The sequence below is a fragment of the Salmo salar genome, chromosome ssa26 (genome assembly GCF_905237065.1).
Source record: "Salmo salar chromosome ssa26, Ssal_v3.1, whole genome shotgun sequence".
Taxonomy (NCBI): domain Eukaryota; kingdom Metazoa; phylum Chordata; class Actinopteri; order Salmoniformes; family Salmonidae; genus Salmo; species Salmo salar.
In genome coordinates this window covers 30,791,104-30,815,764 of record NC_059467.1, presented here as the reverse complement: position 1 = coordinate 30,815,764, position 24,661 = coordinate 30,791,104, and the positions used below count along the sequence as shown (strand labels likewise).

Sequence of the window (24,661 nt, the reverse complement as noted above, 5' to 3'; positions counted from 1 at the left end):
CACGACAAAACCTATTCCCCCTCTGGAGACTGACATTTGTTAAGCATAGGTCCTCAGATCCTCAAAAGGTTCTACAGCTGCACCATCGAGAGCATCCTGACTGGACGCATCACTGCCTGGTATGGCAACTGCTCGGCCTCCGACCGCAAGGCACTACAGAGGGTAGTGCGAACGGCCCAGTACATCACTGGGGCCAAGCTTCCTGCCATCCAGGACATCTATACCAGGCGGTGTCAGAGGAAGGCCCTAAAAATTGTCAAAGACTCCAGCCACCCTATTCAGACTGTTCTCTCTGCTACCGCACGGCAAGCGGTACAAGAGAGCCAAGTCTAGATCCAAAAGACTTCTTAACAGCTTGTACCCCCAAGCCATAAGACTGCTGAACAGCTAATCAAATGGCTATCCGGACTGTTTGCATTGACCCCCGCCACATTCTTTTTTTACGCTGCTGCTACTCGCTGTTTATTATCTATGCATAGTCACTTTACTTACCCCTACCTACATGTACATACTACCTCAATTAGAATTACTGGTACAATTACTGGTACCCCCTATATAGCCTCATTATTGTTATTTTATTGTTGATCTTTTATTTTTTACTTTAGTTTATTTAGTAAATATTTTTCCTAAAACTGCATTGTTGGTTAATAAGGGCTTGTAAGTAAGCATTTCACGGTAAAGTCATGTGACAAATACAATTTGATTGAAGTCTGGTGGATTTTACAGGGCAGGTTCGGCTGTGAACACTTCCTAGCCTTGAGAAAAAACATTTGGCTCTTTCCTTCACTAGCAAAAAACTGAAACATCGCTCTCCTTATTAGGCTGCCAGAGGGAGCCTTAACCTGTTTGGGATAGGGGTCAGTATTTTCACGGCCGGATGAAAAAACATACCCGATTTAAACTGGTTACTACTCTTGCCCAGAAATGAGAATTTTGGATAGAAAACACTCTGAAGTTTCTAAAACTGTTTGAATGGTGTCTGTGAGTATAACAGAACTCATATGGCAGGCAAAAACATGAGAAAATTCAAAGCAGAAAGTGGCCTGTCTGAGAATTTGTAGTTCTTCTTTTGATTCTCTATCGAAACTACAGTATCTATGGAGTTACGTAGCACTTTCTAAGGCTTCCATTGGCTCTCTAAAGCCTTCAGAAAGCGGATTGAGGCGTCTTCTGTCTCTGGGCAGAGAATAGTAGCTCAGTTTGTCAGTGGTCTGCCTGGTGACAAAGTGATTGGATATGCGCGTTCACGTGAGCACGCTGTTTTTTCTTTTCCTCTTTGAATGAATACACTATTGTCCGGTTGGAATATTATCGCTATTTTACGAGAAAAATACCCTAAGAATTGATTTTAAACAGCGTTTGACATGCTTCTAAGTACGGTAATGGAATATTTTGAATTTTTTTGTCTCGAAATGCGCTCGCGCATTACCCATTGGATAGTGACCTGAACGCACAAGCAAAATGGAGGTATTTGGACATAACTATGGATTATTTGGAACAAAAACAACATTTCTTGTGGAAGTAGCAGTCCTGGTAGTGCATTCTGACGAAGATCAGCAAAGGTAATACAATTTTTCTAATAGTAATTCTGAGTTTAGTGAGCCTCGAACTTGGCGGGTGTCAAAATAGCTAGCCGTGATGGCTGAGCTATGTACTCAGAATATTGCAAAATGTGCTTTTGCCGAAAAGCTATTTTAAAATCTGACATAGCGATTGCATAAAGGAGTTCTGTATCTAGAATTCTTAAAATATTTGTTATGTATTTTGTCAACGTTTATGATGAGTAATTTATTAAATTCACCGCAAGTTTTGGGTGGGAATGCATGTTCTGAACATCACATGCCAATGTAAAAAGCTGTTTTTGGATATAAATATGAACTTGATTGAACGAAACATGCATGTATTGTATAACATAATGTCCTAGGAGTGTCATCTGATGAAGATCATCAAAAGGTTAGTGCTTCATTTAGCTGCGTTTTGGGTTTTTGTGACATATGCTTGCTTGGAAAATGGCTGTGTGATTATTTTTGTCTATGTACTCTCCTAACATTATCTAATGTTTTGCTTTCGCTGTAAAGCCTTTTTGAAATCGGACAATGTGGTTACATCAAGGAGAAGTGTATCTTTAAAATGGTGTAAAATAGTTTGAGAAAGTTGAATTATGACATTGTTGTTTTTGAATTTGCCGCCCTGATATTTCACTGGCTGTGTGCAAATCAATTTATAACAATTTTGACATGTGTTTTTCTGGATTTTTTGTTGTTGTTATTCTGTCTCTCACTGTTCAAATAAACCTACCATTAAAATTATAGACGGATCATTTCTTTGTCAGTGTGCAAACGTACAAAATCAGCAGGGGATCAAATACTTTTTTCCCCCCACTGTAGGGAGAGAAAGGAGGATAGAGTATATATAGAGAGAGACCATGTAATTCAATAGATCAATGAATGAGCCTGGTCCTGCTGGGAATCCCCAGGCCTGGTTACTGTAACATGGTCTCCAATCCAATAGGAGACTACAACACTGGAGGGCCACTGGGATGGACATTCAATACACGGACAGAACACATCAATGTGGTCGCAAATACAATACTGTGTGTGAGTGTGTGTGTGTGTGTCCACCAATACAATATAGACTCATCATATGACCGTCAGGTTGGCTCGACAACAGCACATGGCCTCGGGTTAACACAATGAAGGTTGGAATAGAATCACATCTACCTCAGATTTGATCAATTTTCATTTTGCAAAAATGTAATCCCTTTGGCCAATTCTACGTTCAACCATGATGAACTAAAAAAAACGACTCAGAGAGCAACATCTGGTGCGAAGCTAACAGTGAGAAACGCAGCAGGCTTCTTAAATATCTTCTTGATAAACTGAGGCTAAAGGTTCTAATGCATTCCCGGAGCATGTAGCCGACTATGATCCATCCATTTTACATGGAGCGCCTGTGGATAATAAATAGGTTAGTGATGTCAGACCATATTCTCCATGCAGCCAGTCCCCACATGAATGATTACAGAAACATACATGAGTTTCTCAGACTAAACAGGATGGGCCATGTTAGTTTGATGGAGTGTGTGGACACAGGCCTACTTGTGCTTGTGTACAGAATTGTATATTAAAAGTCCTAAGAAACACCAAAGGGTGGTCGGTGTGTAAGGACCAGGGCTGTAGGTGTGTAGAGATACAGCATGCCAGTGCTTTAGTGCCACACATGCAAACCCACTATGTACAATCAAAAGACACACACACTGTTGCAGAAGTTAGGTGGTGTGGTGTCCCTGCTGCCTGGTTTACTTGGTGATTTATCAACTTCACATGAATCTCATTAGCACGGCATCTGGATTCTCTCCAATACACAAACACAGTGGGCGACGCTGAATTACGTGTGTGTGTGTGTGTGTGTGTGTGTGTGTGTGTGTGTGTGTGTGTTGGGGTCAGGAGATCTGTGTCAGTAGGCAGCAGCATAAAACACAGAGGTAAGGTTTCACCCAGAGAGGAGAGGAGCCTCTGACCTCAGACAGACCTGCTGGAGGGTAACTAGAGAAGGAGCAAGACCGAGGCCATCGCCAGCCTCATCTATCAACTTATTGTTTACAGCCTCCCTCATCTTCACAACCCACTGTCTCTGGACACTCCATGGAGCCAAGGCTGCCTGCCTGCAGGCACATATCTAGGACCGGCTTAGCCTCTCCCGGTCCAAAACAAAATAATTGGAATCTACCCCTAGTCCTCTACTCCTCTCGCTCCTACCTGCAGCCTGATGGCTACTGACAGCCCACATCTCCAACATGTCCGTTCAGTCATGGGTTGCCATGGTTACATAAACTGCTTGCAGTAATCTTTGCCCTGACATTTTCAAAATAAAAAAGAGAGAGGGGGGGGAACAACTACACACAGTCAATGTACCCACACCGCAACAGTCCCTGATTCTCATCTCAGCGGAGGCAGTAGAACCACATCAAAAAGGCAAGGCAGTCAGCTTGGAGCAGTGAGTGAGTAGAATATACCCTGCAGATACTGAATGACACATTCTCTCCAAGACCAAACCCCTATACAGAACCAGGAGGTCACTCACCCACACAACTCTCCACCCACAACATTTAGCACATTATGCACAAGGAGGAACATGATCAAACCCAGCTACAATGCAGGGAAACCGGAATAGGGAGTCCCCTATGATGTCAGGTGCAGATATCAGACCACAGATATCACTGTGGGTTTTATGATGTAGTACTGCATACATGTAGTCTGATTACTAGTCACGTCTGGTAAAATCCCTTGTGAGGGGCTTTTCAGGGACAGAGAACAGTTATGGTTTTCATGTTTCTGTTCCACCAGACTGTTTCCCTGCAGTCATAAGAAGGTTGTGAAAGCTTTTTGAAAGGACAGCAACAACAGGAAGTAAAAGGCATCAGGCATAAATCTCAGCTCCTGAACCGGCCACTCAACGAAGGGCTGAGTCAGAGCAGACATGACAGCAGCATTTGCACTTACCACCCCTGGACCTCCTGAAACATGCTGTGTGAGCAAGCACTGTCGATAACTAAACAGTCTCACACACACACACCTCTTCTGGTTCGCCCTGTGTGAGATCCTCTTCACACTCCACTATATCTCCATGTCAGCTGGAGGCAGCAGGAGCTAAAGCACTAGATGAGCCAAGCTCAGAAGTGAGTCATTATACAGACCTCACTATGGTTCTGGGTGGGTGTTCGTCAAGCCTGCCTCTCTGCCTGCCTGCCTAAGCATAAACATAAACATTTCCATACAGCACACATCAATCTCCCTGGAACACACAGCTTGCTTTGGGTAGTGTCCCAAATAGCACCCCATCCCGATTTAGTGCACTACTTTTTGACCAGGGGATATAGGGCTCTGGTCAAAAGTTGTGCAACAAATTGGGAATAGGGTGCATTTGGGATGCAACCTGGACACTCTTCCAAACAGAGGGATTCCTGAGATGCTCAAGAACATCTGCTTTTGAAAAAAATGCGACCACTGACTTCCCTACAGGAAGATCTCACAAAAGAATAGAACTACCAGTCTGTTCTGTAGACAATAGTGTAGGTGGGATGTAGGCGTTACAAGGCTGTAGGTGCACTTACAATTCCATCAAAATGGCTGAAATACAGTGCCTTCAGAACGTATTCATACCCATAGAGGTATTCCACATTTTGTTGTTTTACAGCATGAATTCAAAATGGATTCAATAGCTTTTTTCCCCTCTCATCCATCTACACACAATACATCATAATGAAATGTTAGCAAATTTGACATTGAAACAGAAATCTCTCATTTACATAAGTATTCACACCCCTGAGTCAATACTTTGTAGAAGCACCTTAACCTGTCTGGGCTAGGGGGAAGTATTTTCACAGCCGGAAAAAAAACGTACCCAATTTAAACAGGTTACTACTCTGGCCCAGAAACTAGAATATGCATATTAGTAGTAGATCTGGATAGAAAACACCCTAAAGTTTCTAAAACTGTTTGAATGGTGTCTGTGAGTATAACAGAACTCATATGGTAGGCAGAAACCTGAGAAAAAGTCAACCAGGAAGTGGAGGATCTGAGAATTGTAGTTCTTTCTAGTCCCTTTCAAAACTACAGTATTCGTGGGGTTACGTTGCACTTCCTATTGGCTGTCAAAAGCCTTCAGAAAGTGGTTTGAGCATTCTCCTGTAACTGTGCAGATAATAGGAGCTCAGTTTCTGAGTGGACTGCCTGGCAACAAAGGGATTGGATATGCGCGGTCACACGAGCACGCTGTTCCTTCTATTTCTCCTTGAATTAATACGCTATTGTCCAGTTGGAATATTATCGCAATTTTACGTAAAAAATACCATAAAGATTGATTTTAAACAGAGTTTGACATGCTTCTAAGTACGGTAATGGAACATTTAGACTTTTCGTCTCTGGTACCGCGCTCGCGCGTTATGCCTTTGGATAGTGCTCTGAACGCACGAACAAATGTACTCAGAATATTGAAAAATGTGCTTTCTCCGTAAAGCTATTGTAAAATCGGACAAAGCGGTTGCATCCAGGAGTAGTCTATCTATAATTCTTTAAATAATTATATATTTTGTCAACTTATGAGTATTTTTGTAAATTGATGTACACATTCACCGGAAGTTTTGGTGGGAATATATTTTCTGAACATCACGCGCCAATGTAAAATGCTGTTTTTGGATATAAATATGAACTTTATCAAACAAAACATACATGTATTGTGTAACATAATGTCCTAGGAGTGTCATCTGATGAAGATCGTCAAAGGTTAGTGCTTCATTTAGCTGTGTTTTGGGTTTTATTGACACGTCCTTGCTTGGAAAATGGCTGTGTGATTATTTTTGTCTATGTACTCTCCTAACATAACCTAATGTTTTGCTTTCGCTGTAAAGCCTTTTTGAAATCGGACAATGTGGTTACATCAAGGAGAAGTGTATCTTTAAAATTGTGTAAAATAGTTGTATGTTTGAGAAAGTTGAATTATGACATTTTGTTGTTTTTGAATTTGCCACCCTGATATTTCACTGGCTGTGTCCCGCAGTCCCATGTAGCCCATAGAAGTTAAGCAGCGATTACAGCTGTGAGTGTTCTGGGTAAGTCTAAGAGCTTTCCACACATGGATTGCTCAACATTTTCCCATTATTCTTTTCAAAATTCTTCAAACTCTAGTTGTTGATCATTGCTAGACAATCCTTTTTCAGGTCTTGCCATAGATTTTCAGAAACTGTAACTCAGCCACTCAGGAACATTCACCGTCTTCTTGGTAAGCAACTCCAGTGTAGATTTGGCCTTGTGTTAAAGGTTATTGTAGTGCTGAAAGGTGAAGGCATTTGAAAACCTCCCTGGTCTTTGTGGTTGAATCGGTGTTTGAAATTCACTGCGACTGAGGAACCTTACGGATCATTTTTTGTGTGGGGTACAGCGATGAGGTAGTCATTAAGAAATCATGTTAACCTGTTATGGCTAGGGGGCAGTATTTTCACGGCCGGATAAAAAACGTACCCGATTTAATCTGATTATTACTCCTGCCCAGAAACTAGAATATGCATATAATTATTAGCTTTGGATAGAAAACACTCCAAAGTTTCTAAAACTGTTTGAATGGTGTCTGAGTATAACAGAACTCATTTGGCAGGCCAAAACCTGAGAAGATTCCTTACAGGAAGTGCCCTGTCTGACCATTTCTTGCCCTTCTTGATTATCTCTATCCATTACAGGGGATCTCTGCTGTTACGTGACACTTCCTACGGCTCCCATGGGCTCTCAGAAGGCGGCAAAAAGCTGAATCGTGGCTTTGCAGGCTCTGGCTGAAAAAAAGTAGCACGTTTGGATAGTGGCTGGTCACAGTACTGTGAGACCCTACCACGTTCATCTGTACAAACAATAGTACGCAAGTATAAACACCATGGGACCACGCAGCCGTCATACCGCTCAGGAAGGAGACTCGTTCTGTCTCCTAGAGATTAACGTAATTTGGTGCGAAAAATGCTAATCAATCCAAGAACAACAGCAAAGGACCTTGTGAAGATGCTGGAGGAAAACGGAACAAAAGTATCTATATCCACAGTAAAACGAGTCCTGTATCGACATAACCTGAAAGACCGCTCAGCAAGGAAGAAGCCACTTCTCCAAAACCGCCATAAAAGTCAGACTACGGTTTGCAACTGCACATGGGGAGAAAGATCGTACTTTTTGGAGAAATGTCCTCTGGTCTGATGAAACAAAAATAGAACTGTTTGGCCATAATGACCATTGTTATGTTTGGAGGAAAACGGGAGAGGTTTGCAAGCTGAAGAACACCATCCCAACTGTGAAGCACGGGGGTGTGGGGATCATGTTGTGGGGGTGCTTTTCTGCAGGAGGGACTGGTGCACTTCACAAAATAGATGGCATCATGAGGGAGGACAATTATGTGGATATACTGAAGCAACATCTCAAGACATCAGTCAGGAAGTTAAAGCTTGGTCTCAAATGGGTCTTCCAAATGGACAATGACCCCAAGCATACTTCCAAAGTAGTGGCAAAATGGCTTAAGGACAACAAAGTCAAGGTATTGGAGTGGCCATCACAAAGCCCTGACCTCAATCCTATAGAAGATTTGTGGCCAGAACTGAATAAGCGTGTGCGAGCAAGGAGGCCTACAAACCTGACTCAGTTACATCAGCTCTGTCAGGAGGAACGGGCCAAAGTTCACCCAACTTATTGACGGAAGCTTGTGGAAGGCTACCCGAAATGTTTGACCCAAGTTAAACAATTTAAAGGCAATGCTCCAAATATTAATTGAGTGTATGTAAACGTCTGACCCACTGGGAATGTGATGAAAGAAATAAAAACTGAAGTAAAGCATTCTCTACAATTATTCTGACATTTCACATACTTAAAATAAAGTGGTGATCCTAACTGACCTAAGACAGGGAATTTTTTATAGGATTAAATGTCAGGAATTGTAAAAAACTAGGTTTAAATGTATTTGGCTAAGCTGTATGTAAACTTCCGACTTCAACTGTAGTTACACATAATCCTCCTACTCATGATTCCTCTCAAGCCTCATCACTGCAGCTGCTAGCTGGAATGAGAACACACAGGACACATTCCAGTTTCAAACTCCAGTTCCGAAAGGCTTCAGCTCCAGAAGACGTCTCTCTGCTTGGCTTGCTTCCCAGTCCTGACAGGTGCAGGTACAGGCCACTGGGTTTCTGCCCAGGCTATACAAGTTGACTGTGATGCCCTGTGGAAAGCACAATGGCCCTGATGGCATGGGAGTGCCTGGAAGGTGACAAACGACTGTTCCAGTGCCAGCCAGCTGCAGCAAGGGCATTGGCCTAGTGGCCTCTAACCCAGACCCACCCAACAGCCATACCAGTGAATTGAAAACCACTAGCAAGAAGACAGCTGTGTGTGAGTGTGAGAGCGTGACAGTGTGATCATGACTGTGTGAGCCAGAGGCCTGCAGCTACACAGCCCCCCCCCCCAGAGTCCTCATCAGGCATAAAGCTCATGGTTTCACTTCAGAGCAATACTCAGACAACCTTCTGATAGTTAAAGCCACATGAACACATAACTACATTCCCTTGGAAAATGTACAGAGCTATTGACTTTTGCTTCCTGATTTGAACAGTTGATTCATTGGATTAATACTAGAGAAGAATAATGAAAGATGGAACATTCTGGCAAACACTTCAGTTCCTTGCACCCCTCTGAAAAATGTGAAACCTGTCAACAGCACGACATCACTTATTTACTGAGCATGTAATTGATCTCTTTTAGGAAACACTTAATAGCCTAACCACATCATGTAAACCTCAACACACAACGGCTCAAAGCCGTTAGCTTCAGTCCCACAACATGTGACCTTGTCTCTTACCATTTTCCAACAACTGGTATTTTATGAATTGAGGGCGGCTTAGACAGGCAATTCAATGACGCCATGTTGTTCACTAAATATTTTCACATCAACAGAGTCCATGGGAATTGAATGTGATGTCTGCCCAGAAACGTGTTGGTTTCTCAGCCATTGAATAAAGCTATGGCAACACTGTTCATAGTAGAAGAGAGAAGACAGATAAACATAGCATTTTTGTAGGTAGTTAAATGACATCAACCAAGTGAAAAATAAGCAACCACCAACTAACAGTCTGCTCCAGCCCAACACTGTTGGATATATTCATTGTCATTACATTTAGTAGGTTTTTATGTTGTTTCATGTTGCTGGTAGTGTCATAAATTCTCACTAAAAATAAACATCTGCATTCAAAAAAAGAGTGAAGATCCTGTCTTACTTTCAGAGAGGACAGTCTTGGCAGTAGCTTAACCTCTCACTCTTCTGTCAGGTCAGCCTTGAAATGACCCTCCTTAACCTTCCTGATCTATTTCAGTCTGGCATGGTACTCACTGCAAATACCATTAAGGGCTCTTAAAAAGTGCTTAAAGGGCTCTACACTGCAAAACTCAATTGATCTTCTTGGCAAGAGACGATCTCTACCCTGGCAAGGTTGACGATAAAAGTTAAGAGAACGAAAAATACACTACATGACCAAAAGTATGTGGACACCTGCACGTTGAATATCTCATTCCAAAATCATGGGCATTAATATGGAGTTGATCCCCCCTTTGCTGCTTCTGGGAAGGCTTTCCACTAGATGTTGGAACATTGCTGCGGGGACTTGCTTCCAGCCACAAGTGCATTGAGGTCGGGCACTGATGTTTGGTGATTAGGCCTGGCTCACAGTAAGCGTTCCAATTCATCCCTAAGGTGTTCGATGGGGTTGAAGTCAGAGCTCTGTGCAGGCCAGAAAAGTTCTTCCACACCGATCGACAAACCATTTCTGTATGGACCTTGCTTTGTGCACTGGGCATTGTCATGCTTAAACATTAAAGGGACTTCCCCAAATGGTTGCCACAAAGTTGGAAGCACAGAATCATCTAGAATGTCATTGTACGCTGTAGCATGAAGATTTCCCTTCACTGGAACTAAGGGGCCTGAACCATGAAAAACAGTCCCAGACCATTATTCCTCCACCAAACTTTACAGTTGGCACTATGCATTTGGGGCAGGAAGCATTGTCCTGGCATCCGCCAAACCCAGATTTGTCCATCGGACTGCCACTGCTCCAGAGTTCAATGGCAGCAAGCTTTACGCTACCCCAGCCGATGCTTGGCATTGCGCATGGTGATCTTAGGCTTGTGTGCGGCTGCTCAGCCATGGAAACCCATTTCATGAAGCTCCCGACGAACAGTTCTTGTGCTGACGTTGCTTCCAGAGGCAGTTTGAAACGCGGTACTGAATGTTGCAACAGAGGACAGATTATTTTCACATCCTACGCGCTTCAGCACTCGGCGGTCCCGTTCTGTGAGCTTGTGTGGACTACCACTTTGTGGCTGAGCCGATGTTGCTCCTAGACGTTTCCACTTCACAATAACAGCACTTACAGTTGCCTGGGGCAGCTCTAGCAGGGCAGAAATTGGATGAACTGACTTGCTGGAAAAGTAGAATCCTATGACGGTGCCATGTTTAAAGTCACTGAGCTCTTCAGTAAGGCCATTCTACTGCCAATACACCTGTCAGCAACCTGTGTGGCTGAACTAGCCGAATCCACTTATTTGAAGGGGTGTCCACATACTTTTGTATATATAGTGTAAATAAATTCATTGGACCAGCGGCGGAAGAAAAATTACGTAGTGAATGGTAGCAGTAAAGAAAGTTTGCCATAAAAAATATCAGCTAACTACTCAAACACAACTGTTTTCCTGTAATATAATTCATTTAAACCTTTTTCAAATGATCTACAACCACTATTACACGATTTTGCGACCGCTAGTCGTGTTTTCAATGTTAATCCTGTAAAATCAGCAACAGCGCTGGCCCAATTAATGTGTTGATTTGCCGATGCTCCACATGGAATTATTACATGGTCTTAACCTGTATTTTTTCTAAAATCAAATCAATGTTTATTGGTCGGGTACACAGATTTGCCGATGTTATCGCAGGTGCCACAAAATGCTTGTGTTTCTAGCTCTCAACAGTGCAGTAATACCTAGCAACAAAACAAACATAATCCAAAAAGTGAAATTAAAGAAATGTCAAAGAAATTCAATTAACAACCCAAATAGCACTGTAAAATCCAAATGCAATCTACTCTGGATAAATCTACACAAGATATAATAAGAATGATATGTACAGTAGTAGATATATTAGAGTGAGCTATGTCAAGAATACAGTATAAAAGTATGTGGTGTGTATCAACAGTGTAACTAAAATACAATGTACAGTAGTAGAACTATTAGAATGAGCTACGTCAAGAATACAGCATATAAATACACAGAACCAAACCCCATAGCAAAATGGATAGAATTGCAGGAAATTAGCTTTCAGACCTGAGCTGCTAATGATCTGAGCTTTCGACCTAGCATCCTGGAAAACTTATGGAAACCACCATTTGATTGAGTAGGAAACCACTGCCTTCCCTCAGGAGAGGTTAGAGCTCTAAATATGAAAATTACAACTAATTTCCCTTGTTCAACTAATGTCCCATATGTAGGCAATTATCCATATGTAAGTAATTATAATATATGGATCTGTTTTTACAAATTGAGTGCAACAAACAGTGTAACACAAACCAGCTGTAAAAAGCTATTAGGATATACATTTCTCCTGGCTGTGGAAATAAGCCAGAACATATGCTTCCAACATTGAATATCACCATGAAAGTAAATTACTTCTGCCTAATTGAGAAGTAATGAAATGATCCCAAAGCATCGTACAAACTAGGCTTTTTATTCATCGCAAGGGGACCAAATGCACAAAAGAGGTACAACGGAATTCTTAGTAGTGTAACAGTCTCGTGTGGCTCAGTTGGTAGGGCATGGTGCTTGCAAAGCCAGGGTTGTTGGTTCGATTCCCACGGGGGACTAGTACAGAAAAAAGTATTAAAAATGTATGCACTCATTACTGTAAGTCCCACTGGATAAGAGTGTCTGCTAAATGACAAATGATAAAAAATGTATTAAATAGACACTTAGCTGATAGTACAATAGCTTCAAATGTGAAAGCTAGGGCAGGCACAACCCAAGCAACAGCACAGTCTTCATCGAGATTGAAAACAACCTTCACAAATCACCCCAGTCAGATATTTGCCATAGTGATTATGCTGTCGCTGAGCACCAATAAACATCTCACACAGCCAGAATTGGAAGATATCCAAGGCACAACTTTGATTACTTATCTACGAACTCAGGCAAAACCAAACAGGAAAGATGGCCACTCATCTGAGTCCAGTCTCACCACACAATTGGCTCATCTCTCAAGAGGTTTTTTTTTTTACTGAGCATTCCTTCTCAAGATGATAAACTCATCTTCCAGATCTATAAACTGAGGAAATGAAGGCAACTGAATGTGTGTGTGTAAATTAATGCATAAATGAAGAAACTACTGTCACTACAGTTTTCTAGAATGTTTTCTTAACCACAAAAGAGCTGATTCTACTATGGTGATAGTTCAATCAGAGATCCATTAGCCCTGAGAGCTGGTGGCCTTGGTGCTGCACTGATTGACCATGACAGGAGTGGACACCACAGAGAGCCATGACAAAACATCAGCAGGACTTTAGTACATAGAGATGAGAAGGTCATTGAGATCCATTAGCCCTGAGAGCTGGTGGCCTTAGTGCTGCACTGATTGACCATGACAGGAGTGGACACCACAGAGAGCCATGACAAAACATCAGCAGGACTTTAGTACATAGAGATGAGGTCATTGAGATCCATTAGTGAGCACCAAGTGAACATGTCCTTTATTGGTACCCAGAGGATAGGACACTCAGCAGCATTCTGATGACAGCCAACATATTTATACTTCCCTAGTTTCCCCTCTCTTTCCCTTTCTCACTCAGACCACCAGCCACAATGCTAATGACCCACACAACACAGCAACTACTGCTGTGGAGATGGTATTAACGACACACAGTGGGGAAAACTTGAGGTGTAATATAGATCATTTGGCTATACATGTCTAGAACCACTTAATCCTCGTGCTACTTCTAAACTAAGCTTATATCTCCGTAAAAATACAATTTAGCTCGCCAGCGAAGCAAAGCCTTGAATAAGGTTCCAAATTAAATCTGTCATAGAACCCTAGGACTTCGTTCATCTCAGAAAAACTCAGATACCCACAGCTCCTCCAACTCATTTCAGAATCAAGTCGCATCGAGAAGCCGAACACTGTGAGCACCATACATCCAGAGAGAGTTAATTGCTCTGTGAAACCAGTTGCAGAGTCAGCATTGAAGTACAGCACCCACAGCCATGGAGAAACACAGGTACACACAAGCAGGGCTGTGGTCCACAGCCTCAGCTACACAGCTCTCCTCTCCTCCTAGTGTGTGTGGAGGCATCTGGAGTGGAGGCTGGCTGCTGACTATTACCACAGTCAGCTAGCAGGTCCAAACTATTACCACAGTCAGCTAGCAGGTCCAAACTATTACCACAGTCAGCTAGCAGGTCCAAACTATTACCACAGTCAGCTAGCAGGACCAAACTATTACCACAGTCAGCTAGCAGGACCAAACTATTACCACAGTCAGCTAGCAGGTCCAAACTATTACCACAGTCAGCTAGCAGGTCCAAACTATTACCACAGTCAGCTAGCAGGTCCAAACTATTACCACAGTCAGCTAGCAGGTGCAAACTATTACCACAGTCAGCTAGCAGGTCCAAACTATTACCACAGTCAGCTAGCAGGACCAAACTATTACCACAGTCAGCTAGCAGGACCAAACTATTACCAAAGTCAGCTAGCAGGACCAAACTATTACCACAGTCAGCTAGCAGGTCCAAACTATTACCACAGTCAGCTAGCAGGTCCAAACTATTACCACAGTCAGCTAGCAGGTCCAAACTATTACCACAGTCAGCTAGCAGGTGCAAACTATTACCACAGTCAGCTAGCAGGTCCAAACTATTACCACAGTCAGCTAGCAGGTCCAAACTATTACCAAAGTCAGCTAGCAGGACCAAACTATTACCAAAGTCAGCTAGCAGGACCAAACTATTACCACAGTCAGCTAGCAGGACGGACAGGATGTCCCGCACATCACAGAGAGGAACTCTGCAGCTACACAGTGAATATCACTGAGCACTAGTGGAGAACATGGGTGAGGGTGGGTGGGTGGGTGTGTGTGCAGAGAAAGAGAGAAACAGAGAGAGAGAGAGAAACAGAGAGAAACAGAGAGACAGAGAGACAGAGAGAGAGGAACATACAGAGAGAGAAAGGGAGGGAGAGCGAGGGAGAGAGCAGTAAAGAGAGATAGAGAGATCTGGACTGTCTTCCTGCTATGCTCTGTTAACTCTTTCCACTCACTCTTTTACGCTCCACTTCCACAGGTCTCCTCAGCAACCAGGCAATGTTTGGGCCATTCTTTGTCCAACTACCCTCTGACTATGCAAACGTGACACTCCTGGGGCCACCAACGGTGACGGGATTAAAGGTACGGATGTCATGTGGTGTTTAAACAACACTCACGAACACCACTATGATATGAACAATAATATATGCCACTTTGTGGCTTTACAAGTCTGGAAACATAAGACAACTATCCTTCTAAGTAGATTCTTTGCAAATGTGTGGAGATGGAGACGCCATTTAATGAAAGGCGTTGGCCGAAGCCATATAAAGGTATGAACCATGTTTCTGAAGCTTTGGTTAACAGTAGGAGCAGTGGATTTCAAAAACAATCTCCATAATCTCGAGCACATTGAGTCTTACCTTATCGCTGCGGGTCAAGCAGCCTAGGATATCTGTAGATATTCACAACTGAAAAAACAAGAGAATTCAAGAGCTAATGTGAACAGAGATAACAGATTAATGTATCCCACATACGGTGCATTTGGAAAGTATTCAGACCCCTTGACTCTCCCACATTTTGTTTTGTTACAAACTTAAAAAAATGGATGAAATTGTTTTTCCCCCTCAATCTACAGTTGTGGCCAAAAGTTTTGAGAATGACACAAATATACATTTTCAAAGTCTGCTGCCTCAGTTTGTATAATGGCAATTTGCATATACTCCAGAATGTTATGAGGAGTGATCAGATGAATTGCAATTAATTGCAAAGTCCCTCTTTGCCATGAAAATGAACTGAATACCCCAAAAACATTTCCACTGTATTTCAGCCCTGCCACAAAAGGACCAGCTGACATGTCAGTGATTCTCTCGTTAACACAGGTGTGAGTGTTGACGAGGACAAGGCTGGAGATCCCTCTGTCATGCTGATTGAGTTCAAATAACAGACTGGAAGCTTCAAAAGGAGGGTGGTGCTTGGAATCATTGTTCGTCCTCTGTCAACCATGGTTACCTGCAAGGAAACACGTGCCGTCATCATTGCTTTGCACAAAAAGGGCTTCACAGGCAAGGATATAAGATTGCACCTAAATCAACCATTTATCAGATCATCAAGAACTTCAAGGAGAGTGGTTCAATTGTTGTGAAGAAGGCTTCAGGGCGCCCAAGAAAGTCCAGCAAGCGCCAGGACCGTCTCCTAAAGTTGATTCAGCTGCGGGATCGGGGCACCACCAGTACCGAGCTTGCTCAGGTATGGCAGCAGGCAGATGTGAGTGCATCTGCACGCACAGTGAGGGGAAGACTTTTGGAGGATGGCCTGGTGTCAAGAAGGGCAGCAAAGAAGCCATTTCTCTCCAGGAAAAACATCAGGGACAGACTGATATTCTGCAAAAGGTATAGGGATTGGACTGCTGAGGACTGGGGTAAAGTCATTTTTTTCTGATGAATCCCCTTATCCGATTGTTTGGGGCATCCGGAAAAAAGCTTATCCGGACAAGACAAGGTGAGCGCTACCATCAGTCCTGTGTCATGCCAACAGTAAAGCATCCCGAGACCATTCATGTATGGGGTTGCTTCTAAGCCAAGGGAGTGGGCTCACTTACAATTTTGCCTAAGAACACAGCCATGAATAAAGAATGGTACCAACACATCCTCCGAGAGCATCTTCTCCCAACCATCCAGAAACAGTTTGGTGACGAACAATGCCTTTTCCAGCATGATGGAGCACCTTGCCATAAGGCAAAAGTGATAACCAAGTGGCTCGGGGAACAAAACATCGATATTTTGGGTCCATGACCAGGAAACTCCCCAGACCTTAATCCCATTGAGAACTTGTGGTCAATCCTCAAGAGGCGGGTGGACAAACAAAAACCCACAAATTCTGACAAAATCCAAGCATTGATTATGCAAGAATGGGCTGCCATCAGTCAGGATGTGGCCCAGAAGTTAATTGACAGCATGCCAGGGAGGATTGCAGAGGTCTTGAAAAGAAGGGTCAACACTGCAAATATTGACTCTTTGCATCAACTTCATGTAATTGTCAATAAAAGCCTTTGACACTTATGAAATGATTGTAATTATACTTCAGTATTCCATAGTAACATCTGACAAAAATATCTAGACACTGAAGCAGCAAACTTTGTGGAAATTAATATTCGTCATTTTCAAAACTTTTGGCCACGACTGTACACACAATACCCCCTTAATGAGAAAGAAAAAACTTGTTTAGACATCTTTGCAAAAAAATAAAAACTTAAATATCACATTTACATAAGTATTCAAACCCTTTACTCAGTACTTTATTACAACCTTGAGTCTTCTTGGGTATGACGCTACAAGTTCGGCACAACTGTATTTGGGGAGTTTCTCCCATTCTTCTCTGCAGAACCTCTCAAGCTTCGTCAGGTTGGATTGCGAGCATCGCTGCACAGCTATTGTCAGGTCTCTCCAGAGATGTTCAATCAGGTTCAAGTCCGCATTCTGGCTGGGCCACTCAAGGATATTGAGACTTGTCCCAATACCACTCCTGCGTTGTCTTGACTCTATGCTTAGGGTCATTGTCCTGTTGGAAGGTGAACCTTCGTCCCAGTCTCAGGTCCTGATCGCTCTGGAGCAGGTTTTCATCAAGGATCTCTGCACTTTGCTGCTTTCATCTTTCACCTCGATCCTGACTAGTCTCCCAGTCCCTGCCGCTGAAAAAAATCCCCACAGCATGATGCTGCCACCACCATGCTTCACCCTAGGGGTGGTGCCAGGTTTCCTCCAGACGTGACGTTTGGCATTCAGGCCAAAGAGTTCAATCTTGGTTTCATCAGACCAGAGAATCTTCTTTCTCATGGTCTGAGAGTCCCTTAGGTGCCTTTTGGCAATTCCAAGTGGGCTGTCATGTGCCTTTTACTGAGGAGTGGCTTCCGTCTGGCCACTCGACCATAAAGGCCTGATTGGTGGAGTTCTGCAGAGATGGTTGTCCTTTTGGAAGGTTCTCCCATCTCCATAGAGGAACTCTGGAGCTCTGTCAGTGACCATCTGGATCTTGGTCACCTCCCTGACCAAGGCACTTCTCCGCCGATTGCTCAGTTTGGCCGGGTGGCCAGCTCTAGGAGTCTTGGTGATTCCAAACTTCTTCCATTTAAAAATGATGGAGGCCACTGTGTTCTTGAGGACCTTCAATGCTGCAGACGTTTTTTGTTACCCTTCCCCAGATCTGTGCCTTGAGAAAATCCTGTCTCAGAGCTCTACGGACAATTCCTCCGACCTCTTGGCTTGGTTTTTGCTCTGACATGCACTGTCAATTGTTGGACCTTATATAGACAGGTGTGTGCCTTTCCAAATCATGTCCAATCAATTAAATTTACCACAGGTGGACTCCAATCAAGTTGCAGAAACATCTCAAAGATGATCAATGGAAACAGAATGCATCTGAGCTCAATTTTGAGTCTCATAGCAAAGGGTCTGAATACTTAAGTAACTAAGGTATGTTTTTTTATTTAATAAATTGGCATACATTTCAAAAAAGCTGTTTTTTTTTGTTGTTATAGGGTATTGTGTGTAAATTGATGAGGATTTTATTTGATCAATTTTAGAATAAGGCTGTAACGTAACAAAATGTGGAAAAAGTCAAGGGGTCTGACTATTTTCCAAATGCACTGAGTCAGCAGTTTCACTAAACTACAGCAGTATTATCCCATAGAGATGCTACTATGAAATAGAATGCTCACAACTAGATATTTATTGGCCCTGATATTTGCAGTAGGCCATATGCCATTCTTTAATAGGCAGTGCTTGAGAATGAACACACTGCTCAACATGTCGGATAATTATCCATCAGCTAACCATCAGAACATTATGACTGGTTAAATGAATGAGCATTACTTAATAGGAATCAAGCCTCAGTCACCACAAGACAGCATAAGTTGAAAAGAAGAAACACATAAGATCATGACAGTGATTTCATATAACACAAGATCATACTCAAATGTCAGTTTTCAAGGATAGCACGAGGACCAAAGAAACGAATTCAGGAGGAAGAGTATGAGGAAGTCAAATCAAACTGCTGCATTCAGCTGAAAGATAACAAGGCGCACTGGACAGTAACTGATATGTTGTGAGTTTGGTCACCTACTTACTCATCATTCCTTCTATTGTACACCTCAGCCTTTAACCCTTTGGGGGTTAGCCACCACAACCTGAAACACTGCTGATGTGTGGATTTTAACACTAGCACCAACAACCTTAAATTGGAGCACCAACAACCCAATTGTTTAAGTCAAACGTGCTCAATTCAAACATAACTTCCAGAGGCGCGGCCGGTGGGTCGGTTTTAGGTTTCTTCTGGTAACGGATCTACTGCACATCAGTCATTTCTGAAACTTCTCTGAGACGCAGTAAAAGATAGTCAGCTGACAAGAAGCCCAGTCACAGCAGGAAAGAAACGGTGGGAAAGAGCACCAACGTCAATATAGTGAGGAGGACATGAAATGGTCCTGCTTGTCAGATGGGATGTAGTGTACTCCAGCAACCTAATCAGACCCCTCCACATACTGTACAACTAACCATGGCTGCTTATGAAATGGCACCCCATTTTACTTTATAGTGCACTACCTCTTCTGGCTAATAAAGTAGTGCACAACAGACTATAGGGAATAGGGTTCCATTTCTGAAAATCAGCAAGAGCCATCACAGCCAGCATGTTATTCTCACTTACTAAAGGCTATGAATACCTGGAAAAGGAGAGAATGAGGTAATAATGAACTGATCAGCTCAGATGTCAGCCTCCAGCTAAATAAATGTTGTGAATGTGGAATAAGACTTACAGAGAGAGAGAAGAACCTTATGTACAGATGTGGGATGTTAATTTCATTTGAATTTCCTGTTGCGGGAAATTCAAACTTGTAGCGTATTTAAGGTTTAAAAAAGGTTTCTAAAGTTTGTAATTTCCACTTTAAAATGTCAGACGTGATTTGCTGTAACTAAAAATATATCAACCCCCACAAAAATTGCCATTAATTATAATCCACATTTCCTGTTGCTGCAGGATTATTTTCAAACCGTGAGAAAATGGTCAAATTAATTTCCTGCATCTGTACTACATGAAAGATACCTGCATTCCTGTCATTCTGTATTCTAAAGCCCCAGAGCTTTGGACATAAACTAAATTGTGCTTGATACAGCGTTCAAAACTCCACCCTGATGAAGTCTACAGAAATGTCTCTACCTTGGTACAGCTTACGGTACTAGCTGATTTTACTACATTGAACCAAATCCTGCTTTCAGAAAGTGTAAGGTAATGTTTGGTGAAAAACACACCACCTCATTCCCTGGAGGGGTGTAGAGGTGGGGCACACAGGGCCATATCACCACTGCAATCTGTGGAGTAACAACGCACAAGATGTGACTCCATTGTTGAGCTACATGTACCAACTATTTCCACAGTTTTTCATACAGCAAGGTGAACAGACTGAGGGCCCTGCAGACAATGTGGTGCCATGGGAAACATACCGGCCAGCGGTGAAAATGGCTTTTTAATAAAGCTGCACTCGATGGTATCCCAATTTAACACTATTCCCTGACCACTCCCATTCATTTCAACAACAGTCTGATTAACACCAGAACTGCTGGGCCTCGAGGAACCAGCTCCTTTTTATAACAACATTTAAAAAATGCATTGTTCACATCCCTTCGCTCATCAACTCACCCCTTCTCCCCATCATACTTTACTTAATTTATTTCATCTGTTGTTATACATGTGAAATTCTTGTTGGTATAGTTTAGGTTCATTTGAAGCAATTATCGTGGTGATCAACTGGGCACGACACCTTCAACTGTTGGGAGAAGGAGGGGAGCAGGCCCTAGTGTTGGGAGAAGGAATGGGGAAAATGTTATTCCAAACTTTATCCGCAACAAAAATCAAGCGATACCTCGGTCCATTCTACATGTAACTGCCAAAATAAAGGAAAAACTTCAGTAAATAAGGGATACAAAGTATATTGAAAGCATGGGGGTGCTTCCACACAGGAAGTTCCAAACAATTGTATTATCTATGCCAAAGCATATTGAAGCTTGTCTGGCGGCTCGTGGTGGGCCAACGCCCTATAAAGACACTATGTTGGCATTTCCTTTATTTTGGCAGTTACCTGTAGCAGCAGGCTACACAGAGAATGGAACAGCTGGATAGGGGAAATGGCTCAAGTCATGCAAAAGGGAAAGTAACTTTGCGGATAAAGTTTGGATTGACACAATTTCATGTGTACAACATCTAAAGAATTGCATCACTATACTGCGAGCTTTGCCATTTCTAAATGGACGTATTGGGCTGTTTTGGGAACCTTCGTTTTTTCAAGGCCCCCATACTACACAACGAGGATGAGGAAGTGATTTGCGGTAAGTTTCTCAAAAACATGAAATCACAAAAGGTGTCATTTACATCAAAAAGAGATTTGGTTTTAAAATATAACATCCTTTAAGATTCTAACAATGACTGTTATATAGACTTACAGTGCCTTCAGAAAGTATTCACACTCCTTTGTGAATACATTTGGTAAGCAATATGTTTGGAACATCGAATCGCAATAAAATCAAGGTATCGAATCGCAATACATACAGAATCGTGAGAATCGCAATTCATATATTGGCACCTAAGTATTTTGAGGTCCCTGGTATTTCCCTGCCCCAGAGTGTTGCTACTCAGTGCTCACTGCCGCCCACTAATTGTCTGGGATGCGTCCCAAATGGCAGCCTATTCCCTATATGGTGCACTGCTTTTGACCAGAGCCCAATATTTGAGATGCATTCCTGCAGTCTTCGGCCACCTTCCCCCATGCATCACAGCAGGCCCAGCTATGTAATTAGCTAAGTGGGGCCAATGGAATGTGCGTCTTAGTAAATGCAGGGGAGAGATTCACATGTGGCCAAAAGACTCATTGTCTGGGCCTACCACCTCTCACTACTTACCCACCTGCGTAATATCAACCATAGTCTTGCTTTGCCAAACTCATGTGGAGTGAAGAGACGAGAATATATTAACCATATAACTCGGGCGGCAGGGTAGCCTAGTGGTTAGAGCATTGGGCCAGTAACCGAAAGGTTCTGAGTTCAAATCCCTGAGCTGACAAGGTACAAATCTGTCGTTCTGCCCCGTTCCAAGGCCGTCATTGAAAATAAGAATTTGTTCTTAACTGACTTGCAAAGGTTAAATAAATTAAAAAAGACAACGAAGCCTGTAAGAAAGAATATTGTATCCTTCAAACAAAACAGAAATGATCCAAAAGTGAACTCGACTATGCATCCTTGTGAGGAATGGCAGTTGAGAAAACTGCAAGTTCTGCACTTCAATAGGCACAGAACACAGGAGCAGGATGTCGACCAGCTACATCCACTGCTGGTTGCTTTCCACAACCATAAGACCAACTAATTATTGACTTATTTCATCCAAATAGTTTACCTGCTTCTTGTAGCAGGCATTATAGAAAATAAACATGCTAGTGAGTAGCCAGCTAATCTTTATATTTCAAGTTCAGCCAATTTGGATCTATTTGCTAGCTAACCAGGTAGAACATTTGAATTGTTATGACCACACCCTTCTGTCCGTCTCTAACTGTTTAAACAGCATGCTAGCCTGTCTACTTAGTTCAGATGTTGAAATCAAGTGGCCTACCTTATTCCTCTGAGTGAGAAAATTGGCAATTCCTTATATAATTGTGTTTTGTGCTTATTGCACATTTATATAAACCCAGTAGACAGCTAGTATAAGAGTCCTTGGCTACAATGCTGCAAGCGGTACTGCAGTTCCTCACACGACAAACTGAACATTCATTTTCCAGAATCAATGTTCATTGATACTCCCATTTTAGTAGTGTCTGTTCTGAGTGCAATTTGAGGAGCTGAGACACACAAAAGGGATATCGTTAGAAAGGTTAATTTCCTCTATTACAGTGAAATAATGTCTCAATGTGTTTCAGTGTCCATATGACTAATTCTGTTGGACCAAACCTCAAATGCAAATAGCGAGTTGAAACCGCTTGTCAGAGACGAAGAAGTAATCTCTCATCTTTGTTGTTGGTAGTGGCAGGAGGAGGGGCTTGGGGTGTGTGTGTGTTTGTAAACAGAGGTAGAGGCGAAGCGAGAGGTTTCACTCTTGCCAAAAATGTGTCCAAAATACGCCCATTGCATTTCTTTGGGATTATTTTGGACCTAAGTGTCGCCTGCCATCCCACTTTTGGGACAACAAATCCCATTGCGGAGACATGAGCATCTCTGGTGTAAATGGGAAGACGTACAGCACAGAAGGAGTGAAGAACACAATACCAAAAAGAAGACAGAACAAGCAGACATAAACACAGAAGAAAATAAACGAGATTCTTGACATAGGAATATCGCGCAAAAACATTAATTCAAATTAATTCAATATATCGCCCAACCCTACACCAGCTACCCATACACCTCTCAGCAGCAGGAGAAACAAGCTCTTCATAGCTCAGTACCTCAGAGAATTCAGCAGTAGGAGAGATCAATGAACAGGACCCACAGAGACCAACACACTGAGAATACATTCTGAGAATTCCAGCACAAGATTCCTTCCCATTCGAGATAGGATTGCTCATCTACAGTAAGCCTAGATAACCATCAATCTGAAACTAAAACCATCTTACAAAATCTGCGGTTGTGAGGCCAGTTGGACGTACTGCCAAATGCTCTAAAACAACGGAGGTGGCTTATGGTAGAGAAATGAACATTCAATTCTCCGGCAACAGCTCTGGTGGACATTCCGCGAGACAGCATGCCAACTGCACACTCCCTCAAAACTTGAGACATCTGTGGCATTGTGTTGTGTGACAAAACTGCACATTTTTGAGTGGCTTTTTATGGTCCCCAGCACATGGTGCACCTGTGTAATGATCATGCTGTTTAATCATCTTCTTGATATGCCACAACTGTCAGGTGGATGGATTATCTTGGCAAAGGAGAAATGCTCACTAACAGGGATGTAAACACATTTCTGCACAAAATGAGAGAAATAAGCTTTTTGTACATATGGAACATTTCGGGGATCTTTTATTTCAGCTCATGAAACATGGGACCAACACTTTACATGTTGTGTTTATATTTTTGTTCAGTGTAGTAGATTTCACCTAGGTAGCCATTTCGATTTCATGAACGTGATTTAATCCACTACATCACAGAAGCTTCTCTCAGGATAGCGCTGAATCTAGTGAAAGAACAGTGTACCCCAAAACACAATGAAGTCATTTTATTGGTGCATTCCTGAACCCTCAGGATTTCCTATACCCTTTTTACTCTCACAGATCAGAGTGACTGTGGATGACACACACGGCATTGACCCTAAGGTGACGGAGGGGCATGCAAATGCCTCCAGCATGAGTCAAGGCCCATGCTATTGCTCTCTTTTTCTTGTGGTTGGCCAGCTCTTCTTTCATAATCTACATGGCTCCCTATTCCCTATATAGGGCACTACCTTTGACCAGAGCCCTATGGGCCCTGGGCAACAGTAGTGCACTATGTAGGGAATAGGGAGCCATTTGGGCCACATTGTGGTTTTTAGCGTGTTCCAGGACATCTGTGGAGCAGCTGTTGCTATTGCTCCTCTTAGGGGGTCAGCAGGGCCCTGTGTAGAGACAATGTTTAATCATGGCTATGCAGTGTTTCCCCCTACATATTTTTTTATGCGCGGTGGCAAAGGTCGCGGAAGGTAGGGGCATGCCGCCAATATTTTTTGAAGGACTGAAAAGGTAATTTCCGGTGACTTGTTAGAAAGCATGTTCACCGAGGTGAATGATAATCAGATGACACCATC

The 24,661-nt window shown here is 42.6% G+C and overlaps 1 protein-coding gene across 4 annotated transcripts in view; it reads right to left on the bottom strand.

The window, feature by feature from the left end:
• Positions 1 to 24,661, bottom strand: part of LOC106587616 (talin-2) — a 130,352-nt gene that overhangs the window by 73,887 nt on the left and 31,804 nt on the right. The window contains exon 2 of one of the 4 annotated variants that reach the window (XM_045709029.1): positions 15,277 to 15,324. The exons of the other annotated variants lie outside the window; for them this stretch is intronic. The gene's annotated coding sequence lies outside the window, so the exon portion shown is untranslated. The remainder of the gene's footprint in view (positions 1 to 15,276; positions 15,325 to 24,661) is intronic. 4 annotated transcript variants of the gene reach the window in all.